Consider the following 21,505-nt stretch of genomic DNA (forward strand, 5'->3'; position numbering starts at 1 on the left):
AAATTTATTACGAACAGTAGATAACTCACGTCGTTGTTTACCACCTTCATTCACCGATAATGTTACAATCCTCTTGCTGTAGTCGTAACTAACAATAAATTTAATAATACCTGTAAATCTGATAGAAATAGAAAACTAGAAAAAAATCATACAATTTAAGGTCTTTGGTTTATCAAAACTCCTGTATGTACGTATTTATCATGTCTGTTCGTGTGTGGGTGTAGGGGGTAATTTTAGCCAGGGTGTAGAGGGTAAAAAAGTTAGAAATCGAGTACGCTGATAGAGTTGACTCACACTGAGAAAAATCCGTTCTCCGGACAGCGGTATATTGTACAAATATACGGAATCCTCTTGCTTACTACTGAAATTAGTACGGATCATACGTTATCCATATGCTACATAGGCACTGCTCTTAGATGTTACATCACGCCATTGCAGAATGTCTGACATCTAACAGTTTTCCGTATATCACATGCATATTCTTATGTTGCATTCCTCATGTTATGTATGTGAGACCCTGACCGTCTATATTGTTTCATACGGAAAGTACGTACAGGTGGAATACTTATATGGAAAATATTATAAAACATGCGTTTTCAGTTATAAGTTTGCTGTACGTTAAGTCCAAAAACTACAGGAATTACGCATGTAACCTTTTTAAGTTAGCCACCTACAATATTTTCTCAGTGCATTAACCGGAAATGAAGATATCAACCATTTCCGGTTTAATGTTGATCATTATAGAACAGAAACAGTAATAGCTAGCGATAAATCCTGCAAATCGATTAATCATCCAAAGAATACATTACATCTCCATCCTTAACTCTCTACTAATACCGGAAGTAAGAGAAATCCGTTACAACTTCCGATTTCAATATTGATCTATATAGAGCAAAGACACTAAGAGATAGCGAAAAGCGGTTTATTTGGAATCGATTTAGCATACTAAGAATAGGTACCATCTTCTGCGTTAACCCTCTATTCAAACCGGAAGTACAGAAATCAACTATTTCCGGTTTTAGCATTGATCGCCGTAGAATAAGAACGGTAACAGCGATAAACGGTTTCCTGCAATAAAGTAAGTGTCCAAAGAATATATATTTCTATCTTGACTCTAATCTCGGGAACACAGTAGTCTAATGGTTAGAGCGTTAGACTCACGTCCGCGTGGTCCTGGGTTCGAATCCCGGCCGGTGCTTCTCCAAATTTCGGCGTCCACCCAGCGTCGTGAGTCACATGATTAAAAGATGAGACAACCACTAGGTCTATAATGCTCCTGATATGCCTGTTAGAAACAGGGTAACGGAGCACACTTATATCATGTGTTTGTCGCTAAGCTGAATGTAATTCAGCTAATCGCTAACAGATGGCGTTGGAGCGGCTCATTCACACGAAAAGAGATTTTAACGCCAAGTGGTTTGGTTCAGTCTAATCTCTCTGCTAACACTGAAATTGGTAGAAATTTATTACCACTTCCGGTTTCAATATTAATTAAGAAAATATGACGATATACAAATCAAAGTCCTGACACGTGAAACGTGACACTGCTACTTACTCATTTTTTTAAATAAAATAAATGTATAAAGAATTGTTTATTATAATATATCTTATTTTAAATTTTAATAAATTACGTATGTAAATGAATTATTAATCAAACCAATCCAATATCTATAGAAGCTTATTGAGGTTTGTTTTGCACATCGTATGGTGCAATCCCAAGGTTATTTCGTATTCCACTGAGGAGCATGGTGTATCTAACGGTCCTCGAAGTTTCTGTGTTCATGATCCTGTTCCTCTGGATTTGATTTTATAGAATATCGAATAAAATAAATTAGACGATGAAGAAGAGGAAAGTATCCCGATTGGGCGGAAGCATTTTTTGTTTTAATCTAAAGAGTATGGTTATCGTAAGACGTCTTTCGGCAGGGGAGAACCGGGTTTGATTCCAAGTGAGATTTCACGTGGAGTTCAAACATTAAGCTCTAGATCAACGTCGTATGTCGTATATAGAAAGCGATCTTAAACTCCAAATCAATCTACCATAACTAATAGTCTGTGCTCTCTCCTCACACATACTTCACTGGGGCGCTCCCAGTAAGTTGGGAATAACACTTTCAAATTACCTTCAAAATTGACTTTCTTTGTTACACAATTTTGCCGTGTAAAGAAATCCCTCTGAGTGTGTCTAGAACAGAGATAGGCAGAGCTCCTTCGTGGCTAAATGGTTAGCGTACGCGCCTTTGGCGTGGGAGACCCAGGTTCGATTCCCGGCGGGAGCTCATGTTCGTTCGGATTCCACGTTAATCAGTAGGTTCCGTCTCATATAGCTTCGCTGCCGACAAGGACGTTAAACTCAAAATCAACTCAACTTAACAGAGATGGGCACTCTCATCCATTTTACGGTCATGAGATCCTGTTCGGTACATAAGATGAGAACAAGTGGGGATGAAGCTGGGGTTAATTATTGTTTGAGGAAGAATGAGGGTCATCGCATCAATGTTCTTTGAGGATTAGGAAATCAATGTTCCTTGAGGATTATGGCAAGTAGTATTACCCACAAGACGAGAAATTTCTCGTAAATTCGAGACGGGACGAGAAATATAATAATTCTCATTTCGTTTTCGAGACGAGACGAGAAATATAATAATTCTCATTTCGTTTTCGAGACGAGACAAGAAATATGATAATTCTCATTTCGTTTTCGAGACGAGACGAGAAATATGATAATTCTCATTTCGTTTTCGAGACGAGACGAGAAATATAATAATTCTTATTTCGTTTTCGAGACGAGACGAGAAATATGATAATTCTCATTTCTTTTCGAGACGAGACGAGAAATATGACAATTCTCATTTCGTTTTCGAGACGAAACGAGAAACATAATAATTCTCATTTCGTTTTCGAGACGAGACGAGAAATATGATAATTCTCATTTCGTTTTCGAGACGAGACGAGAAATATGACAATTCTCATTTCGTTTTCGAGACGAGACGAGAAATATAATAATTCTCATTTCGTTTTCGAGACGAGACGAGAAATATGGTAATTCTCATTTCGTTTTCGATACGAGACGAGAAATATAATAACTCTCATTTCGTTTTCGAAACGAGAAATTCTCGTGCCTGACAGGTATCACTAGTACACCCAAGCTTTCGATCTCAAACACTATTTTAGTATTACATGATTCATAATATTTAAAAAAAACTATAAACCGACAAAATGATTGTTGGAACACAATGAAAATATGTATCAACGTTTAAAGATACGCAAATCATTACATAATATATTATTAAGCAATAAACATGATTTAAATGCTTTGATATCATAGCCTTTGTGGACATCTCATGACACGAAAGAATTTAAATAACTTAGGGCATAAATTTTGTACATAAATTTACAAAACGGACCGAGATAAATTACAAGAATCGACATGAGACGACTCTTACAAAATTTACCAGACGTGACAAAAAAACCTTATTTCTCATCTTGTAAACAACGCTAATGCCGAGTGAGTGAATGTGAGGGAGTTGAGTGGAAGCAAGGACATCAATCTGATTTGAGGATGAGGGCCAGCGAATGAGTGTGATTGTGAGGGCTTCAATATCATTTCTAGAGAGAGGGGATGAACGAGCGAGTGTGAGAATGTTCATTGAGAGTAAGAGCATTAATTGCATTTGAGAATAAGTGCAATTGATAGTGAGGTATAGAAAAAAATGTCCATCTGTAAAGCAAACCAAACTCCCCTTTCTCTCCACATCTTTGGCATTGCAGAAGAGGAAATCAAGTGCTTAATCTTGACAAAGAGAGATATTTTTTTAAAAAAAGATACAGTGCCATGTAAAATCTAAATCTTTACTCCAATTCGCTAGCATTTGATGTCGCTGAGAAGTTACGGCTATTCCTTTTAGTCGCTATCAACCTCTGCTACCAAGAACTACCATTTTTATTTTTTGTCTTTTAAAATGGGTTCCCTTGAGGGATCTTAGATTTCCTCGAGGTACCCGTTTCCTTCCGCATTATCATTCTACCAATTCTTCCATGAACATCCACTTGCCTTAATCAAGCGTCTCCCTTAGCCTAACAGGCATAAACCTGGGACATTAAATTGAGAGTTATAACTTTTCTTTCTTTACTTTTGAATGTAAGAACATCTGCTTATAAGAGGAGCGGTGTTGTTTTTCTTATCATTTTAAGTTACTCCTTTATCATGATAGTGCTCTGACACTTTATAGATACAGATTGTACTTGTGTTCTTCGATTACATATTATTATGAAATTATTGTATGAATACGGTAAATACCCATTCAATTCCCAACCCTGTCATCGCTTGCAATTCCCATAATCATTTCACAAGCCCAGCTACCAAGAAACGACAATTTCCTATTCAAATTTACTATTATATTAAAAGATGGGTTATTTCTCACAATAGTACAGATAAGTATAACGCAGGTTTTAAAACATGTATAGCTATTATGGAAGTTATAATTAATTCTTTAGATATAATCCATATTTCAAGTTGATGGTGGAAAGAACCCACAAATTTACGTTTATCAGACCATGTGCATGAACGTGAGGGATCAGGGTTAGGATTTAGATTTCTGGGCTTTCGGCATCTATGGCCATGTTAGCCCGTCACTAGGATTAGGATTAGGAATTAGATTTCTGGGCTTTCGGCATATATGGCCATGTTAGCCCGTCACTAGGATTAGGATTAGGAATTAGATTTCTGGGCTTTCGGCATCTATGGCCATATGAGCCCGTCAATAGGATTAGGATTAGGAATTAGATTTCTGGGCTTTCGGCATCTATGGCCATGTTAGGCCCGTCACTAGGATTAAAAATAGGAATTCGATTTCTGGGCTTTCGGCATCTATGGCCATGTTAGGCCCGTCACTAGGATTAGGATTAGGAATTAGATTTCTGGGCTTTCGCCATCTATGGCCGTGTTAGCCCGTCACTAGGATTAGGATTAAATTTCTGGGCTTTCGGCATCTATGGCCATGTTAGCCCGTCACTAGGATTAGGATTAGGAATTAGATTTCTGGGCTTTCGGCATCTATGGCCATGTTAGCCCGTCACTAGGATTAGGATTAGAAATTCGATTTCTGGGCTTTCGGCATCTATGGCTATGTTAGCCCGCCAATAGGATTAGGATAAGAAGTTAGATTTCTGGGCTTTCGGCATCTATGGCCATATTAGCCCGTCACTAGGATTAGGATTAGGAATTAGATTTCTGGGCTTTCGTCATCTATGGCCATATTAGCCCGTCACTAGGATTAGGATTAGGAATTAGATTTCTGGGCTTTCGGCATCTATGGCCTTGCTAGTCCGTCACGTGCGAGGGATGACGTCTTTCGGCTATCACATTATCTAAGGAAAGGGAAGAATGCAGCCTGGGACCGACCGGCATTTGCCCCGTCTGAATAAGGAAAACTCAAGAAAACCTCACTCAGCATGGCGTGAGCGTGTTGGAGAATTTGTTTGATATCTCATCAATTTATCCAGAATCAATTTTCATAGAGCATTAATAATAAATAAACGATGTTCTTTAAATGAACTTCTTTTAGTCAGAATATGGATTTAATACTATAACTACAATGCCAGTGATAAAGGTCAACAGAAATGTTCATTTTATACATAAAACATGCTAAGGAATCACCTAGTTTCATTATTTTCTCTCTCTATGACCATGACAAAACAAATAGTGTACACTATTTTTATTGGCAATTCATTGTGATTACCTAGATCCATAATGTTGCATAGAATACGCAGGTAGGACATTTACCTGCTCATTTACATACGTACTTTGGCATATATTGTTTCCTTTATACTGTATTTATCTTTATGTAACGTTTTGTTATGCTTATGACATGAGAATGCACTTGTAAAAATGTCTATTTTCTGAACGCTTTCACTACCCCACACAAACACAGATTCATAAACAGAACAGAGTACATTTACTACAGGTGCATTGGAGCACACAACAGGTAGAGAGAAGAGAGGGAGGAATATTTTGGCGGGGAGGTAGCTCCGCGCGCGCGGGCGGGCGGGCGGCAAGGTATAATCGAAAAAAAAAAGAGGATCGCCGAAGCACCTACTGGTTGGCATACAAGAGCGCCGCGCCGGCTTACAATATAAAGCTATATACGTGAATGTGTGTAATGCTATTTCCCGACCTCCTCAAGATTCCCCACTGTACTACCTTTCGCCCCTCTCCCCCACTTTTGCTTGAGTTTTCTCCCCACTCTCCAGGCAAGGACTAACTGTACCTGCCTTGTGTCTGGGTCACAACTCGGTCATATAAAACGCTAGGTCGGGGGGACGGTTGTCCATTTGTAACGTATACCTCTTCTTGTCGACACACGGTACATATTCAATTCGTCCTTTTTTATTTAAAAAAAAATACGTAAAAAGGAACTGTTCAATTACGAAAGAAGAAGACTCCCCCAAGAAGATTCCCTCGGTTGAAACATCGGAACTTACTTTTGCCAGAGAAGAAAAATTTTGACAGTGATTTTTTTATTATTATTTTACAGTGTCTTAAAAAGTGGAGATAAGAACGTGTTTATTTTTTTATTTTTTTAGTTAGTGTCGGCAGAAGATTTTTTTAAAAAACAGAAATAATCAAATTTGCGCCGAAAATCACATCGTGCCAAGGATTAAAAAAACAAAACACTTTATTGAAACAAAATCTTCAATAAGGTAAGAAAAAAATGTGTTTTTAAGTGTTTTCTCACGTGTTGTGTTTTGTGTATGTGTGATTTTTTTTTCTGTTCAACACAGGATGATTTTTTTTTCCTCAACTGAAGGATTTTATCATGAGTGGACGGACATTTACTGATTTACCAGGATCAAGTGTTTTGTTTGATCAGTGACAGTGTGTGGCGTATTGTTGGATTGAATTGACAAGTGTGACGTAACAATGAAGAAGAAGGAAAAACATGTGACAATAAAAGTTATCTCACAATAGAAAACCATGTGCCAGAAACAGATATAAAGGATTACCGTCAGTTGCTGTGTTTCAAAGTCAGCTAAGCGTGCGGCTAAATTTCGCGAAAACAATTTGTGACAGTGGCTGTGAACTATTTTAAATGGAAAGCTTAGAATATGCAATATGCAATAGAGGGACTGTTTTGGTGTGTGTCTACGTATTTCGACCATAGGAAAACAAAACATTTGCCGTCTCATGCAGAGTCGTTTTGACGTATTATTAGCGTCATACTAAAGGCCTGACTACTGCAGGAAACATGTTAGTCGAACTCTTTAGTATGGCACTAATCACGCGTCAGATAGACTCTGCATAAGATCCTTGGTCTTTTATACGTAACTAACATTTTAAACTATAACTGATTTCCTGCTTAATTGAACCGTTCATTTCGAAAAAAAAAGAAGAAGAAGAAGAGATTAACTATGAAAAATGTAGAGCTGCGGTACTGTAGTCGCTAAGCCGTCTATCTGCCAATCAAGACGCCCGGATTCGATCCCTAGTAGGGGCAGAAAATTTGTCTTATTCTACCCACTTTCTGTGGTTCACTCAGCCTTTTTTATAATGGGTTCTGGGCAACCTGGAGAAGTTAAAGGACCGAAGTGTTTGTGAACTACATCACTTCCATGTTTCCCGAACAGGACAACCAAGATGTCCTCTTCTACCCGGACACGTCCTCTTTTTCATTTCCATGTTTCCCGAATAGGGTAACCAGACGTCCTCTTCTACCCGATCATGTCCTCTTTTTTTTTACTTTCATGTTTCCCGAATAGGGTAACCAAACGTCCACTTCTACCCGGTCATGTCTTATTTTTCACTTCTACGTTTCGCGAGTAGAATAACCACACTTCCTCTTCTACCCGGACATGTCCTCTTTTTTACTTTCACGTTTCGCGAGTAGGATAACCACACGTCCTCTTCTATCAAGACATGTCCTCTTTTTTACTTCCATGTTCCCTGAATATGGTAACCAGATGTCCTCTTCTACCCGGACGTGTTCCCTTTTTCACTTCTACGTTTTCCGAATAGGATAACCAGACGTCCTCTTCCACTCAGACATGTCCTCTTTTTCACCTCCATGTTTCCCGAATGGGATAACCTGACGTCCTCTCCTCTACCCGGACATGTGCTCTTTTTCATCTCCATGTCTCCCGAATAGGGTAACCAGACGTCTTTTTCAACCCGGACATGACCTCTATTTCGGGCCCTAAAATTTGCCGTAGTGGGTTCTTAGCAGTGGCGTAGCACACTTTTGCGGCTCCCCCGCAAAGTATAGAGAAGGGGCCCTAGTTGTAAAGCCGACAGAAGTAAGGTTGAAGTTCTACTTCTTTAAATCTTTATTCATCGCAAGACTTCGGGGCCCCCTATACCTCGCCCCCCCGCACTGCGGGGGTTGCGGGGGCAGCTGCTACGCCACTGGTTCTTAGGAAAAAACGGAAAAGTCTTCTTCTTGATGGATGCAGACAATTGCTTCAACTTCAATGTTTTTAATGTCTGTAAATAATTGTTAATATTAGCATTGTTGCAACGTTCAATTTCCAGGGAAATGCAACACCTAACTAGAACTCCGAAGGAAAGAAACAATATTTTCGTTAGCGGTATTATCAATAAAAGAATAGTTGCACAAGTTCCATTTTTCCGCTTTGCCAGTACGAGATTTGTGGTGTAACTCTATTCCCGAAATCAAAGAATTATGGAGCATTTACCTCCGTTCACAGTCCTTTGGTTTTCATGGACTTTCCCAAAATGGGTGCTGCTGTCTTTACTTGAACTATAAAAAACGATATTTTTGCGGCGCCGATTTGTATATAAGTTTGGGAGGCGCGTTCTGGTATGTGTGATTCATTTTCAAACATCCAAGTAAACAGTATCGAGATTAAGGATGCGCACGAAACGAGTCGAGACACGGCTCTTCCAATAGAGAAATATACATTTCTCCATAGACATCACTTCTACAGCATATTTTCGAGACGAGACAGCCACAAATCTTGTCTCGTGGGCATCACTAATCGAGATCCTGGGGTGCAAAAGCAAACTTTGTGAGGAGCTCTGATCGATGCCCATGCTTACTTTATTTTGATTTTAGCATCCTTTCAGCAGCGAAGGTATATGAGACGCGGACTTACAGCTTAATCTAGGATCTGAACCACTTAAGCTTTTGCCAAACCCGGTTCTCTCATGTCAAAAGCGCGTACGCTATCCGCTTAGCCACGAGGGAGTTCTATGCGTACTTTTGAAATGAAGAAAACCAAATTCACTTTGATACAGACACATCCAAATCACAGTTAATAATAATCGCTTCAAGAACAAACATGTCAGCTACTATCAAATTTTCTTTTATTTCGTTATAAATAGTTAGGTATCTTCTCTTCGCTCGTGAAATTCTTATATTTCAGAGTTAATTGCTCCTCAAATCGCACAGCTAAATTGTGTCTGAGAGCTGTCAACATATAATAAATATACCTATACAATAGTTCTTGCTTTACGCGCTATAATAACTTTTATCTTGTTAAGTTCAGTAGCACTTGTAGTGTAAAGTTTTCAGATTTTATAACTAATAAATCGGACTTCTGTTTGACACTATCGAATTGAGATATATTAGCTCAAGCAACTGTGTTTCTAACTGGCGTATGTCCCTCTTTCTGGTCCAATGGCCATCGCGTGTCTTTGGTCCACGAGGTCCCGGGTTCGATTCGTGATATAAGAGCATTAAACACACTACAGTGGTTCAGATTGCGGTTTAAACTATCGGTCTCGTCCTAAATACCCTTGAAGCTGGCAATGGTCGTAAATACAAATGAATCAACGAAGTCGAGAAAAATCCTCGGGTTCAGCCCTTTAACTGTACAGTCTCAGATTTTTTGTTTCCTTTAATCACTGTTAATCGCTTTCAGTATCACGAATAATTATGATCCAATTAATCCTATTTATTTATCACTAACTTTAAAACACTATGATTAAAAAAAAACAAGGAAAACAGGAATAGCGTGCACTTTCGGTACTGAATAATCACTGAAAGTTGTTCTCCTACCGGGAATCGATCACAAACGCAAGCAGACCGAAAGTATGTGCTCGATTAGGGCAATTTCAAGGCAGAGAAGCGTTTTTTTTTTTTTAAAGACAGAAAAGTATCTTTAATGAACATTTGAGACTATTCTAAAAGAACCAAAGTATATAATAATCCTCTTCTTATCTGAAGTTATGTATATTGTTCAGATACAGGAATTCTAAATTTGTGGTTTTATATTGATTTCAGTCTGATCATTTACCTAATTAAATCAAATTGTTAACGTGAACTTGTTAGTTTGACATGTATACAGTTTTCGTAAATTAGGCACTAGAAATCAATCGTTCACTTAGATCAAGATTTGATTCCAGATTTTGGAACATTAAAGGAAAAATCTTTGTTTTAGAAGTCCAAGGATTATCATGTCTTTTTTTTTTTCTAAATTGTTTACAGAAATCACATGTTAAAATTTAATTTCATTTCTGATTTCTCAGAATCTTTCTCGTAGTATATGCTTTTTTTTAAAAAAAAAAAATCCAAAAGTAAAGCATTTATCTAAATTGAAAACATAAATTCTCTCGAAATAGTTGAATTTTCTTGTTATATGTATAATTTTAAAGCCATTATTGATATTACATTCAAAAAAAAAAAAAAAAATGATTCCTGATCAAATTTCATTTATTCTTACGAAATTCCATGCAATCACGGTTGTCTGTCCACCCAAGATCAATGACGCATCTCATATATTCCCCCGACATTTTCCCACAATAGCAATACCTGCTTTTAAAGTTTGTGAATAGCTCTGAGTTTCAATAGCCAGCTACCACAGTCCATCTTTTATTATAAAGTGTTCTTTGGTGCGAAGTAGACACCTTTTAATAATAATAGCAATAAAAAAGTTAGTATTTACTTTAAATATGTCTTTCCAAAAAATGAAATGAAATGAAGCCTTTGAATTTTACGTAACGCGGTTATGCGGTTAGGCTAAAGCAGACAGTGATGATGAGAAATTAATGAAATGGTGGAATGAAGAAAGTGGGAGGAAACGGAAGAACCCCGAGGAAACTCACGCACGATGTTTGTCCACCACAAAGTTCATTTGCTGCAAGCTGGGATCGAACCAGGAACCCCATGCACCTAGAGGTGAAGTTCTATTAGCGACATCTATCAGCGTAACTATTTATTATTAAAATCAGCGTGATCTACAGACTGTGACGTTTGCCACTTTGTTAACAGGATGAACACCAGGATTTAGTTTACTTGTTCATTTAAGTTCATTGTCCTTTTTCAACAGCTAGGCTATATAACACGTGAACCTACAGTTTTTAAGGTGGAATCTAAATCATTGTAATGCACTTCCAGCGGGAATCGAACCGGGAAACACGTAAAGCAAAGCCCCACCCGTTAGCTCTTTAAACTAGCTGCAAGGGCGGTCAGTATTTAGAAAGCATTAACATGACTTCGTTTGATACTATTTATCCCAGAACTACGGGCAAAAAAAAAAAAAAAATCATAGTCTAAATGGGTATTAATCGAAGAATAAAATGCAATCTTTCAGTCTAACAGAACTCGGTTCAATTCAATAAATTGGAAGAATTTTCTCGTCTCGTCGGAGTCTTGTCTTTTAGTTTAACGTCCCACGATTATGCCCTTTAGGCTAAAGGAGACAGATGCTTAAGGCAAGTGAATGATAATGGAAGAATTGGTGGAATGAAAACATGGGATGAAACAGGAGTATCCCGAGAAAGCCCACGAACACGATGTTATCCACCACAAACTTACTTGGCCGGGGATTGTACCAGGGGCCACACACACCAGAGGTAAGCGCTTATACCACGGAGCCACCGTACGAAAGATTTTTCGAAAAAGGCACAGTAAAATACTGACAGTTATTGTGAATTATTTCTCTAGATTAACTTATATGCAAGGATACTACGACAAGAGGCGGTTGAAGTTATAATAATGATGACTTATATTTAAAGTACAATCAACCATAAAAAACAGCGGCTAATTAACCGTATAAAAAATAAGCAATCAACCACTGCATTTCTTTTTTCTGTGAGCTAGAAGGTCAAAAAACTTTAATCAGTAATTTTGAATAGAACTTTTTGTTAAACTGGCACCTTTTGCTTAGAATCATTCGGCCTCAAGCTTAAACAAATCATCTTTTGACACCGATATATATACTATAACGCTATCAATCGGAACAAAGATAATTGCGTCTATTAATTTGCCCTTTATCCCACCCAGGTAGCTGCACACTTGTTTTGGTTGACTTGTATTAATTTAATTTCCCGGCAGTGAGGTTATACAAAAAAAAAAAAAGTCTTATGCAGAGTCGTTTTGACGTATGATTAGCGTCATACTAAAGGCCTGACTACTGCAGGAAACATTAAGTTAGTCGAACTCTTTAGTATGGCACTAATCATGCGTCAGAACGACTCTGCATAAGGCCCTTATAGTTTAAACAGAGATTTAAACCACAGTAATGGGGGGTCAATGATCTTCCACAGGAATCTAACCCGTGACCTTGTGTACAAAAGGCACACACGAGATCAGCAAGGAGGATCTTGCATCTTATATGTCGGACAAAACTAAATCACATCTGATATTTGATTCCTTCCCCCCTCTTATTTGAAGATACGTATTACCTGTATGACTATAATATTCTCGTTTATCTATGTTTAGTCTCATACCTAAATAGTCCCTCTATTGCAGTGTGATTAAAAAAAAAAAAGTTTAATTCGCATTTCGCGAAATTGCAATTCGCTCCGTTGTGAAATCGAAGCTCTTTTGAGGTTCAAGGCCAGGAAGAAACATGTACAGCAGCGACATCTGGTGTGAACGACGCAGGAGAGCAAAACAACTGTTTTCTACTCTTAAACACTGATGTAGGAGTATATTCATCCACAAAACTTAAAGAAACAATCTGTGTATCCTCGTGTACTTCAATGTACGTCTCTGCAATAACAGAGACTTTTTTCTTTTATTTTATGTGTTCACTTATGTACCATGCAATTCAGTCCCTAAAATTTGTTAAGCTGGCTACATATTACAAAAGAAAGAAAGAAATTTACGATATTTCACAGCATCAACTGAATAACGTGTAACAGCGAGAGAAGAAAGAACATAATTTCGTAGAAGGTTCGTTTTGTTTGATTTTTTAGTTACAGTATCGGATTTTTAGAGCATCGATAGAATTGATTAAAAAAAAAAAAAAAAAAGAATGCTTGAAAGTAATATATCACAAGACAACAAATATTTTTTAAGTGTACCTAGTAAACTGAAAACTCTTCGCTAACTTTACCCCGAAGTTATTTTGGGCATATTTCATTTTTAAGATCTTAGAAGCTCCTTTCAGTACATGAAAAAGTCGTCCAGATATTGTAAATATTTTTATAATGTTAAAAACGGTGTTAATTTTTCCACATAAGTTATGCGTAACTTGTGCTTTCTTGTTTTGTTTTTTTTCAGTTTAGTGTCCCGTTCAGCAGCGAGGCTATATGGACGTGGACCTATAGCTTAACGTATAATCCGAACCTCATGAACTCCCGCCGGGAATCGAACCCGAATCTCCCATGCCATATGCGCATACGTTAACCGTTTTTTTTAATCAACCGATCATTCCTCAGTTTTCTGAGCACCCGAGTTTCTTCATACAGGTTTTAACCCTTACCAAAATAGACAGAACATATCTAGGACACCAACATACCTAGGATAGTTAAAATTCCAACCATGCTCTTCTGAGGAACTCGAACCCCCCAAAGGCTTGCGTCTCATGGTCCGACGCCGAACACCCGAGGCCACTTCGGCTATTGCCACCGGCTTATTTACGAGGAAGCTCTATTTTCTTGTGCTCTGACTGTCCCAAATTTTGAACATGATTTAATTATTCTATTACATTTATTTTAGTTTATTTACTAGAGTGTGGTCCATGTGAGAAAACTGAGAAGTATTTTACACTTTCATGGACAAGAGGCCAATGTTCGCAGTGGTCCCAGATTCAATCCACGGTACGGATGCTTGCCTCGGATAAAAAAAAAAAAAAAAAACTCAACCAAGGCCGATGACGTAGTCCTGCAATCCAGTTGTCTTATGGATGCGACATAGTGAAGCGGGAAACGTCCTGTACCTTGAGAGTTAATCTTATATGATGGTTTGTTCACCTGTCTAGTGCACTGGATTTATCCCTAATTGCAGTTTACAACTCATGTTAAAGTAGTAGGTCCCGTCCGTCAGAACCTCGGTGTCTCCGGAAGCGGATCTAGTTCAGGGCCGGGGGGCCTAGACTCCCTCCTCCCAGTTTTTTGAGTGTCAAAAATAATTGAATCTATTATTTATATATATTTTGAAAATTCATAGTAAAATTATAATATACCTATCATAGACTGAGTTCTCGCTGTCTTCCCCCAGTTTTTACCTTCTAGATTTGCTACTGGTAAGAACGCAGAGCACAAAATTTTAACTCAACTCAACTCAGATTTTACAAATTCGGTTTAAGCCGTAACTTGCCTCCTATCTCGTTTAAACCAGTGTTAAAAATCTTATCAATTAATGAACCAAGAAATAATAATTAGTTTAATCCTAAATTCAGTAAAACAGTTTTACAAAATTGAAGATATCTGATTGCATGTTGATATAATCTCTAGCTGTTCGCAATATTTAAATTAATTATCGTACTTTATGTGCAATGACCATTAGTTAATACAATTTTAACGGCCATTAATTTAAAGGTAAAAAAATAAAATAAAATAAAATAAAGTTGCAACTTACTGTACAGTAGTAGTTCAAGTGCAGAGTGACCTTCGTTATAATAAATTGTTTAAGGAGCATAACATGTAATGGTAACTGAATTTAAATTACGTACTCAACATTGAAATATGTGTTCATTAGTAAACGTTATCTCATAATACCGTACGTGACTTTATTATTATTTTTAAAAAAAATCACAGTTACATACATATAGAGGAAATGTGTTAACTGTTTATACACTGTAACATATCTTAAGATTATTATAAGTTATTATACTTGCATACAGAAAATATTATCTATTTATAAATTTAGATTTGATTCAGTTTAAAGGAAGGGACAAACAAACTTTTATGAAATAAAAATGAACATACACATTTAAAATATACAGAACTATAATTATGTCTGTTGTCTTGTATGATTACGAAACATTGTCAATGGAGAGCTTTTGTGAACACGGCATTGAACCTCCGGATCCCATAGGCTTTAGAGTTAGTTAGTGTGTGTGTGGTACTTTATATTTAGGTAACTACTGGCCGGATCTGAACGAATTTTGGTAGGGAAGTAGTCCATCGTCTAGTCTCCTGAGACCCTGCGTATTGCAAACGTTTTTCGAACGCCCGTCATGGCTACGAATATTTAAGAACATGCCCCAATCTCGGTTATTGTATTCGGGAAGTGTCCAAATTACTGCAGAAAAAGCAGCTGGTTTTTGTTTTTACCTACAAATGGCTCTATTGTCTGCTGAAGGCGGGAAGAAGACAATTGGGGTTATGGACGCATCTGATCCAAGTACATTGATCGAATAATTTCTCAGAAAATAAAACATGGTGAAGTAAATTTCAAGTTTAATGATTTACATATTTTATGCTTATATTACGAAGGGAAATCTACAATTTTCCTTGTGTATTGTATGCAATACATAGCAATTTGAGACCCAAAGTACTGCATACAATTCGACCCATTACCGATCAATAGGAAAGCAGCATGACAAAATGGTTTTTAAATATGTACTATTGGGTCTATTGTTACCTAATATACAAAATTTCATCAAAAGTTCTTGACAAATAAATGCTCGGGTCTCAGGAGGCTAGGGAATAAAGCTCGTTATGTTTGGTGGCCGAGCTCACCCAGGTACAGGCTCGACTCGCCTTGACGGAAAAGCGAATGACGGATCATATATGATATTTTAAATAAACTTTCTATGGGAATTGATGTTTAAATTAATATAAAAGCCATTAGAAACTGTATTCCAGAGCTTTGCTCGCCGGGAGCTTCTGAGTTTAGTCCACCAATTGAATTTCGCTTATTATTGTTGTTATTAGGTTATTATTATTATTATTATTATTATTATTATTATTATTATTATTATTATTACGTAATTATTTTTATTGTTATTTAATTATAGAAAGCGTACACAAAGACAATACATTCGATTTAGAGTTCGAATCCATTTTCGTAATGTTCCAGTTTTATAAATAATTTCAGCAGGAGACCCTCCGAAACATACGTACGTGACTTCTTTAATTGACCGTAACAGCTTAAATATTTCAGTAAATTTTCTTGTTTCTTACGGTAGCCGTATCTAAAGACATCCCGAAAATTCCTACTGACACGATTTTTAGTGTAGGTGCTAATTTGTTCAGGAAATTTAAACCTTCAGTTTTGTTCTACTTTGGAACCAAAAAAAGAAAAGAAAAGAAAAGAAAGAAAAAATTCGTGTGACTTGTGGTCGCTCGAAACCATGATGTCGCAAGTTCAGCAAAATCATTGTATCTTAGTGGGATTAATTATTCTTCTAATCTACTGTATTAACATGTCAGGAGGTGTCCATGTTGCAAAAGACGGATCATAAATAATACTAGTTACAACAATAAGCCTTATACGTACCTTCATAACTTTTTTTTTATTATTATTATCCTTATTATTGTTATCACGATGTCGTCTTTTGATGTGACTAATTTTGCCTACTTCGCGGTCAGTGGTGCAGTTGATTACCTGCGATTTTCAACTGTTTCTTTTTTTCTTCTTGTTATACGTTTTGCGCTGAGCAATGTAGCCAGAGCTTACTGGGTCAAGATGGCCTTGAGTCAGCGATTTCAACACGGAACTGCAGAGTAACTTGGCGGGCGGGAAAGATTACAAGCTGTTGGACGCCCGTCCCGGCAATGGACAGGAGAGAGAGCATTGAACGATCGGCCATGACAGCGAATTAAAAAAAAAAAAAAAAAAAGTGCTTTATAATCTTTTGGCCTCGTTGTACGATTAAAAGTGATAAATATAAGCTGATATAATAGAATAAACTGGACAATAAAGTTTGGTGTGTCTTCCCTTTGATATACACAACTGTGATTTCGTTTATGTATTATTCGTATACAAATTCTTTTCATATACATGTAAGTTTTTCAAAATGCCATATGCTGAAGAAAATGTTTTTACTCTATTTTTTTTTTCTTCGGATGGCGCTACTAGTGTGAAGATTGTCGGAACCTTTGATGACTTAAATCATCCGCATAACAGAATTTCTAGTTAAAGATATGGCTTGTCAACACTGTAGGAAATCGAGAGTTCTTCTCATTAAAAGAATATATTGGTTGACATGTGCACGACATGTCTGCATAATGAAGTTAAATATACTGTCCTAATGACAGTATCCATAATCCTATATTAGTGGTCTATTTCCATTCCACTTTGATATTTTCCCCTCTTTTATACAGGTCTATTCTGTTGAATCATAGGAAAAGGAACGGACAACCTTGCCTTTGCTCTACGGTATCACCTAGTTAAAATATGATTTAGATTTTCCTTCGAGCAGAAGACAAGATGTGGTTTATGGACATCCAAACATTGAGTTACATTCTCGTAATAAGTACCAGCCGCCGAACTAGAGGGTAACAAACGGACACTGCTAAGAATATATCAGTGTTGAATGAAACAGTTTAAAACGAGCATTGTAGCTACTTTTTTTGTGTGTGTGTGTTTCAGGGCCGTGCCGGGGGGAGGGAGCGGAGCGACGGCCCCGGGCGCCGAAGTAAGGGGGGTGAAAAAATCGGGAGAAAAGTGGGCAAAAGAAAGGAAAAAATACTTGGAATATATGTATAGGGGCGCCGTCGCATACTCTCGACCCGGGCGCTGATTTTCCATGGCACGGCACTGGTGTGTTTTGACCCTTCCCGAAAAGGACCAACCCTAATAGCATTATTCAAGCCTTTAAGGTTGAATCTGTAGATTTGCATAAGCTTGCTTTGACACGGCTGCTGACCTAACCAAGACTATAACAAACTTGCTTGTTTCTCGACTGTAAGCTTGCTTCAGACTTACCAATAATCTGTAACATAAGGATAGCCTTAAAACGTCTTTAAATTGATACACCTCTCAAGCATGGCTTAAACTTTATACTTAACAAAGCCATACACAGAGGTTAACTGTAACATGCACTCGTTTTTGTGCAATCTTCATTCTCACATCTGATCTCAGTGTACAGATGTTTATATATTAAAGCATTCTGTACAAGAATCATAAGTTACACTTGGCAAATCCACACATAGAAAGAATCTCTAAAGTTAAGCCTATGAAGGGAAACTAACGGCAAACTTAGACTTGTCGTAGACGTGCTTGCTTACTGGTAAGCAATATTAGTCCAACAACAATCACTCATACTTCAAGTACACATGTAATAAATACATGGTATTGTGTTTCTGGATGTACATATTTTTGTTACAATTTCCATCTATGAAGCGCATTATTAATTTTTGTCAATGGTTTAGAAGTCTGTGCATACGAGAATATGGGAAATACCGTCGAATTTTCTACTAATACACAGGTACTGGTCCTGCCTGTCTCATGGTACAGTAGACTTACCACGTGAATTACCGGTCGAACCCAATGGTACATACAATTCGCCCAATTGGGTGAAAAATTAGTAATCGAGTTCGTTCATGGACACGATTCATCCAATTAATCCCAAGATATGGACAATCAAATCGGCTCTTCAGGTATTCCTATGGGAGTATATAAAAAAAGTTCTGTAATGCTTGCCAATACCGAGCTACAGTGGATTGTGGAGTCCTTGGTTCGATCCCAGGCCAAGTTCGTTCGTGGTGGATAACATCGTGTCTGTGGAGTACTTCCGTTTCCTTCCACAACCTCATTCCACCAATTTTCCCATCACCATTCATTTGTTCTAATCATCCGTTTCCCTTAGCCTAAAAGCTATAATCGTGAGACGTTAAACTGAAAGAAACCATTTCATTTTTACAGTGGCTTGTGAATTATTTTGTGATCAATCTTTATTCATAATATATTGAAAGTAATTAATGTAAATGAAATGTTTAAGTTTTACGTCCCACGCTTATGCCGGCTAGGCTAAAGGAGACGGTGATAATAAGAAATGAAGGGGATAGTGGAATGAAGAAAGTGTGAGGAAACGAGAGAGCTCCGAAAAAAACACACGCACATGGTTTTTGTACACCACGAAGTTCACTTGGCGCGAGCTGGGATCGAACCGAGGACCCCATGGACCAGAGATGAACGCTCTACCACTGAACCACCATGGCCCGCATTTTCTAACGCCGGTTCTACATTGACAGTCCGCTCGCAGTATTACAGGGTATGTTTGGAAAGGCTTAGCACATGCAGAAATAATGAATAATGTTTTTTGGAAGCTGAGACTAGGAACTGGATTTACATTAAGTGTTATTCATCAGTCTAGTCAAGTAATTCACAGGATAAATTAAAAATGTGGCGGAGGTCTTACAGACATCAGTCTAAATAAACATACGGGATTTGTATATATCATTGTGGAGCCTATTAACATCAAAACACAATCTATACATAAACGTAACTACAGGGGATCCTGTGCAAGAACACTCACGGGAGGTCCACCCGGTCCCAACTCCAACCAAAAAAAACTTCCTAACTCAAACTACAATTGTATACTTTCTCAATGAAACTATAGTTGTTTAACAGGGAAATGATTGTTATAGCATGAAAATTTGATCTTACACTTCATCTGTACTCTTCCTCCTCTTATAAAAAACATTTTAGTTCTATCATTTTTTCCTCCAAATATGGATGGAATAATTTTACAATTACTTATCGTCATTTCGAATGTAGAATAATACCCATTCAATACTACATAGACGCTATGCCTTGTAGTATCGGGCCCCTCCCAACAAAAATTTCTAGATGCGCGCCTCGTCCTGTACTCTTAGAACACTATTACCCCCTAGAATATCGTTAGATTGCAGACTAAAATTGTGGTTGTTGAAAAGTTCTTTCAATTCTTAGAAGTAAGGGCACATGCCCTTTTAGCAAAATATCCTATTTACGGCAATGACTCTACGCGTTTCCTATCATCCGCCACTGATGACTTTGTCGGATATTTTACAACACAATACTGCTTGTTTCCTCCATGAATGTGAACATGAGCTGAAAAATATTGTGTATAACTTCTTACGACCTCCCGTAATATTTGCTAAAATTATAACGTATTGTAAATAATGCACGCCATGTAGCCACGTGCATCTTAATTGCATATTTTGAGTTAATTACTAGGTAGGACAACGTTTTTTTTTTCTTATGGCGGTACTTTGTAATAGCCCAACTTCCCCTCTCGTTTACTTCCGTGAGGATTTTTAGAACCGGATTCATTGTTTACTAACAAAGAAACAATAGCAAAATCTATGTTTCTTTTAAAAGTGTACGGAACAAAATAAAACAAAAAACACAGTGTTGGTAGCCTAATACAGCTACTTGTGTGAACAAAATCTGTTTCTCTCTCTTTTTGTTAGAAAATTGCTTCTTCTCCTTTGTTATGAATGCAAAACGAATAACGTTTACCAAAGATACAGTAATTTTCTTGGTATCAGATGTTAATAACAGTGGCGTACACAAGATGTGTTATTGAAGTTTGGTTAAATAATACACCATAACATGAATAATACGGTAGTTCACTCGGAATAAGCCCCTTGCAACAAGATCGAATCCAGGTAGATATCTGTTCATTTATTTGGAATTAAGAGCAGGGGACTCTAGTTCGATTTCCGGGAGAAGCTCATGTAGCTCGGATTCCACACTAGGTTCGATTCCTATAGTTTCAGAACTAAAAGTTATTCCAACTAAGAACGAAGCAACATTGAAAAGTATATATTCCTCGTGGCCAATGGTTAGCGTACACGTGTTCAGCGCGGAAGACTCGGGTTTGATTTCCAGCGGGAACTCATGTGGCTCGGATTCCACGTTGAGCTGCAAGGCTGCGGCTCATATGAGCTCGGTGTTGAATGAGATGCTAAACTCTAAAATAATGCAATGCAACACGAGGGAGATTCTGTAGAAATTTCTTGAATTACTGCAATAAGAACAATACTATATGGATTATGAAGGACAAAGTTCATATGAACTGCAGGTTCTAAAGGAAGATAAGTATAAGGCTCACATAATTTAGCTCAATAAACTTAAGGGTCTTCACTACAGCGAAATTAAACTACCGCTAATTTTATAGCTTTTCTGTAATATCCTGAAAACAAATAAAAATATTCGAACAGCAGAAAAGCAAAATATATTTATATATATTCGATTTGCAACCGTAGATAATTTAACATTTTTTGCGGGTTCTGTAAATAGCGGCATACCAAAACCAGATAGATGAACTGTGGTAAAGTTATCACATGCAAAATCGTATTGTCTAGTTCACTACGTTTGTGCTTTTCGAATATTTTTATTTGTTTTGAAGATATAGAAAAATCTCTAAAATTAGCGGTAGT

At 37.4% G+C, this 21,505-nt stretch overlaps 1 protein-coding gene across 2 annotated transcripts in view; it reads left to right on the forward strand.

Annotated features, from left to right (window-relative positions):
• Positions 1–6,313: 6,313 nt before the first annotated feature.
• LOC145684148 (uncharacterized) overlaps positions 6,314–21,505 on the forward strand; it is a 135,736-nt gene continuing 120,544 nt past the window's right edge. For both annotated transcript variants that reach the window (XM_081756098.1, XM_081756097.1), the window contains exon 1: positions 6,314–6,702. The gene's annotated coding sequence lies outside the window, so the exon portion shown is untranslated. The remainder of the gene's footprint in view (positions 6,703–21,505) is intronic.

This window comes from Thermobia domestica, chromosome 4 (assembly GCF_964235325.1).
Source record: "Thermobia domestica chromosome 4, izTheDome1.hap1.1, whole genome shotgun sequence".
NCBI lineage: Eukaryota > Metazoa > Arthropoda > Insecta > Zygentoma > Lepismatidae > Thermobia > Thermobia domestica.